General features: G+C 40.7%; 1 non-coding gene across 1 annotated transcript; it reads left to right on the top strand.

Moving 5' to 3' along the window:
- The first annotated feature begins 4,381 nt into the window (after positions 1–4,381).
- On the top strand, positions 4,382–4,487 carry LOC121230995 (small nucleolar RNA R71). The gene has a single exon (XR_005929065.1). It is a non-coding gene; the product is annotated as a small nucleolar RNA R71 (small nucleolar RNA).
- The last annotated feature ends 1,184 nt before the right edge of the window (positions 4,488–5,671 follow it).

Below are 5,671 nucleotides of genomic sequence, written 5' to 3'. Positions count from 1 at the left end.
ATTACTCAAAAAGAAATAATCAAAATTAATAATTAAAAATAAAATTTATAAAATCTAATAAAAATAAAAAGTAGTTTCAATAAAAATTAAAAAAACATAAAATAATAAGTAAATATTTTTAAACATCTTCATCGCTGGATAGTTCACGAGGTGGGACTGGTGATGAGATGTGGAGGTGCTGACAAATCTGCTGTAGAGTAGCATCAATGTTGTCAAATCATTGAAAACACTGTTGCTCGAATCGAGTGAGGCGCTCAGAGATGTTAGCATATAAACCTGCCGCATGAACTGGACGAGAGGGTGGTGGTAGCTGAGTTGGTAGGTCCTCGTGCTGTGGGGGGACATCATCAGGAATGTCCTCATAGGCCTCCTCATCGGTAGATTGGGCAAGAGGATACTGGGGATGGTAGGTTCCTCGGCGCCTCTCGATCATCCTCATGCTAAGCATGCTCGAGATGCCTTGTGGAGACATCTAGCCGATGAGGGTGAGGGATGATTCTTGGGTCGGAGTGTTGAGGAGCCCGAAGTGTCACACCAGTCGAGTCACGTAGGGGCCAATGGAGATGACCCCCTTTCGATGCCGCTCCGTCTATTGCTAAATCGCAAGGTCGGTGACGTGCCTTTGCGACATGCACCATAAGAAGTAGACGTCATGGGTGTTGACGACGCCAATGTTCTCTCGTCTCCCTGTAATCGTGTGAGCTAAAATAGCGTGTAAGTACCTCAGGGATGGTGGGAGAATTGATGCCTTGGAATGGCTAGGATTGTAGGAGGCAGTGCTAGGGGCCAAAGTGTGCCAGCACTTCGAGGGAGAGAAATGTATGTGGCGACTGAGAGCATGTAGTTCATTCTCCTCATTGAACTCCTCCATATATAAGCCTAGTGCAGCACCAAACTCTGGGACGCTTAGCTGGCGGATTAATCTACTTAGGCGAAATTGAACCGTGCCGGGATCATCGTAGTGCGTCATTACGGTTTGAAGATAGAGCGTTGAGCATAGTTCCATCGTGAGCTCAAGGTATGTCAGCTCGATAATCCTAAAAAATAGTTCCCAAAGGTCGGTGGTTAGGAGGGCTTGAATCGAATCAGCAAATTGAACCTGTTCTACAGCAGCCCAGTCGATGCAGCGACTCGCAATTAAAGGTTGGGCCCGAAGTATTTGGAGTAGTTCTTCCTAGGGCCCTTGGGGGAACCGTAGGAGAGAGTGACGAACTTTCGCGGTTGGACCCGCGGAAGAGGACACTCCCTTCCTCTTCTTTGAGGCAGGTATGATGATATTCTTTCCTCGTGAAGACGACATCAAAAGCCTGTAATATAAAGAATAATAATAGGTAAACGAATTCGAAAAAATAAAAGGCATGAATTTGGAACTAATTATTTCAGCCAACACTATTAATATGAGGTAAACTCAACTACAATAACAATGAGAATGAGAATAGAAATGTAATAGGTATGAGGTTTTCCTAATCTTAATTTAACATGGGATGTATGATAACTAACTTAGGAATGCAAGTTAAATGATATACATTGGCATAGTAATAGCATGAGAATAAACATAGTAATGTCATGGGTATGAGGTGTTCCTACTAACTTGATTTAACACAAAATGTATGATAACTAACCTAAGAATGCAAATTAAATGATAGAAAAATGAAAAATAGTTCAAAAGATATGAAGTTTATGTTGATAATAAGCATTAGAAATAAGTAAAATAGAAGTGAAAGGAGTAAACAAATGCTAAGGGAAAGAGATTGAGCGTGAAAAATAAAGTGGGAAGCGGCGCACGTGCGTGGTAGGGAGGCCGTGTGGAGTTGTAGCGGCTAGGGTTAGGGTTTTTGAATGGGGAAGAAAGTGAATAGTGTAGGGTATTTATAGATTTTGGGCCACACAGCCAGGGCACACGTTTGTGTTCCCCAATTTCAGCCCGTGTGATTCACGAATTTCAAATTTGGGCGCGTTTGACATTTAGTACACGCCCGTGTTCCTCGGGCATGTGGGTTCACACGGCCGTGTCGCACGGCCGTGTCTAGCTTCATTCGCTTCTCCTACGCCCATGTGTGAAACCCCCACGCCCGTGTTAATTTAACAGGTTCGACCACGGCTGTTCCACACGGGCGTGTCGAACGCCCGTGTTGTTTTAACGGTTCGCCCATGGTTCTTCCACACAGGCGTGTCGCACGCCCGTGTTGTTTTGGTAGGCTCGACCACGGCCATATCGCACGGCCGTGGCGTTTAATCGTAGCCCGTGTTGGGGAAATCTTTTGCCCTATTTTCACACAGCCTTAAGCACGCCCGTGTGCTTGGCCGTGTCTCTATGGAAACACCTGTATTCAAGATTTCTATTAATAAGTTAGGAGTTAAATACCAAAATTTAAAGAAATTAATATTGTTATTGCTCAGGTTGCCTCCCAAGAAACGCTTATTTATAGTATAAGCTCGACTTACCTCTCCAGTGAATGGTCATAGTGGTTTTAGAAGTTTATACTCCTCATTCCTGCTATCAATCTCATCAAAATAAGGTTTTAATCAGGTGTTGTTTAACTTAAAAGTGCCAAACTTGGGATGACTCACCTCCACCGCACCGAATGGAAAAATACTAAATACCGTAAGAGGGATTTCCTTATTCGTTGTGGTAGTGACAATGTGGGGATCTACGACATCTAATAAGACCTTATCACCAACCTTAAGTTGATTTGGAGAGGTATTGGGCTCGTTTTGGCGTAGTTTCTACTGGTGCTCTACTGGTGCTTGAGAACGACTGGTGCTTGAGAACGACTCGTGTGCTTCCTTCAGACTCATTTTCTGCAAAATAAGTTGCACCATATTGTTAGTTTTAGTAGAATGGTTCAAATGATCACCTTCAATTCCTGATGTGTTTCCAGAATTACGAGCTTGAAGGGTGATTATTTCGTCTCCCGCCCGGAGTGTGAGTTCACCTGTGCCAACATCAATGATGGTTTTAGCAGTTGCTAAAAAGGGCCTTCCTAGAATTAAGGGAATGTTGCTATCCTCTTCTATGTCTAGAACAATAAAGTCAATGGGAAATATAAATTTATCAATTTTAACTAGTACATCTTCAATAATACCTCTAGGGAATCTTATAGTTTTATCTGCTAATTGAATGGTCATCCTAATCTGTTTGGGTTTCCCGAGACCTAGTTGCTTAAACATTTTGTAAGGCATGACGTTGATACTAGCCCCTAGATTAGCTAATGCATGATTAACATTTAAACTACCAATTAAGCAAGGAATAGTAAAGCTCCCTGGGTCTTTTAGTTTGTTGGGTAGTTTATTTTGGAGAATGGCTGAGCAAACTGCGTTCAGCTCCACATGTGACGCCTTTTCCAGCTTTCGCTTATTTACCGAAAGCTCCTTTAAAAATTTCATTGCATTTGGCATCTGCGATAGAGCTTCAATAAATGGTAAGTTAATATGTAATTTTTTTAAGAGTTTAAGGAATTTACCAAATTGTTCATCTGAGCAGTCTTTCCCTGTCGCGTTGGGGTATGGCACACGAGGTTTATATTCAACAGTCACTGGTTTGTTTGTATTTTGATCTACCTCACCTTGACCTTTGCTTACCACAGTTTCTTGCCTCGGTTCTGGTTTAGGCTTAACGACTACTTCGTCATCTTGAATATTAATTGCATTGAGTTGTTCCCTTGGGTTAGGTTCAGTATTACTTGGCAAACTACCTTGTGGTCATTCAGAGATTAGTTTGGAAAGCTGGCCTATCTGAGTTTCGAGGCTTTGGATCGACGCTTGTTGATTTTTGAGTGCTGTCTCGGTGTTCTAAAAATGGGTTTCTGACACTGATATAAACTATGAGAGCATCTCTTCAAGGTTTGGCTTCTTTTCCTGTTGGTAGGGTGGTTGTTGGTAGCCCAGAGGATGTTGTCGTCTTTGATTTCCTCGACTTCCCCATGAGAAATTGGGGTGGTTCCTCCAACCTGCATTATAAGTGTTACTATATGGATCGTTTTGAGGTCGAGGATTATTACCCATGTAGTTTAATTGCTCGTTATCCATGCTGTGGCCATAAGGTTGGTATTCCAAATGGTTTGTTCCACCGCTATTTGCTTCGCACTGCATTACTGGGTGAACCTGTGAAGAACTAAGAAAACCATCAATCTTTTTATTCAAGAGTTCTACCTGATTAGAGAGCATGGTGACTGAATCGACGTTATAAACGCCGGCTGTTTTCGTTGGCTTTGTCCTCATGACTTGGCACTGATAGTTATTCAGTGACATCTCCTTTATAAACTCATAGGCATCTTCTGGTGTTTTATTGTTGATGGTTCCGCCTCTCGCTGCGTTAACCATTTGCCGAGTCGAAGGATTCAGACTATTGTGAAATGTTTATACTTGGAGCCAAAGCGGTAACCCATGGTGAGGGCACCTTCTCAGAAGGTCCTTGTATCTCTCGCATGCATCGTAGAGTGTTTCTAAATCCATCCGCACAAAATAAGAGATATCATTATGTAATTTAGCCGTTTTAGCCGGCAAAAAATATTTTAGTAAAAATTTTTCGGTCATTTGTTCCCAAGTAGTAATTGACCCTCGTGGTAATGAGTTCAACCACTGTTTAGCTTTGTTCCTCAATGAAAAGGGAAAGAACCGAAGACGTATGGCATCATTAGAAATGCCATTAATTTTAAATGTATTGCATAGTTCTAAGAAGTTGGCTAAATGAGCGCTGGGATCCTCATCCTGCAAACCATCAAACTGCACAAATTGTTGTATCATTTGAATAGTGTTAGGTTTTAATTCAAAAGTATTTGCAGCTACAGCAGGTCTAACTATGCTTGATTCAGTTCCTGTTAAAGAAGGTTTAGCATAATCATACATAGTGTGTGAAGCAGGATTTTGATTAACCGCAATTGCAGGAGGTAGCTGATTGCCTTGGTTTTCAGCCATATCTTCAGTTGGGGGTTGAATATCGTCTTCTTGCTCATTCTCTGTGTATCTTAAGCTGTGCCTTATTTCTATTTGGTTTCTACGAACTGTACGATCGATTTCTTAGTCAAAAAGTAATGGTCCCGACGGGTTTCTTCTAGTCATAAACTATAAAAACTTGCCAAAAGAAAGAAAGATTAGGTTAATAAATAATAATAATAATAAAATTAAATTAAATTGTAAGAAAAATAAATGCCTAAAGTAATAAAAATTGAGCGTTCCTAATATCTTAGTTCCCCGGAAACGGCGCCAAAAACTTGTTCGCGTTATTTCGTGATAGGTTTTAAAAATTTATAATTAATCATTCGTGAAACTAAGTATTATCGCAATGTGGGCAAGTGTACCTATCGAACAGTAGTATAGTTTTAGCAAGACTGGATTGTCGAACCCAAAGGAACTAAAAGTACTAGTAATGACTGTCTTTTTATTATCTAGCCTAAGAATAAAGAGGTTTTGTTTTAATTAACTAATTATCTAAACTAAGAACGCACAGAGAAAAGAATTAGGGAATTGCTTTTGGGAAAAATCGATTGACTTAAGACAATACCGAAGGAAAAATCTACCTAGACTTTACTTGTTATTCTGGCTCCGAATCGGACGATTTATTCATTCAACTTGTTCCGTATAGATCCCTAAGTTATGTTATTATCCCTATTCAAGACTAATAACGTCTAATCCCTAGATTGAATAACCGAGACTTTTCTCTAATTAACAC

The sequence above is a fragment of the Gossypium hirsutum genome, chromosome A06 (assembly GCF_007990345.1).
Source record: "Gossypium hirsutum isolate 1008001.06 chromosome A06, Gossypium_hirsutum_v2.1, whole genome shotgun sequence".
NCBI classification, from domain to species: Eukaryota; Viridiplantae; Streptophyta; class Magnoliopsida; order Malvales; family Malvaceae; genus Gossypium; species Gossypium hirsutum.
This window is presented reverse-complemented; position numbering and strand designations above follow the sequence as displayed.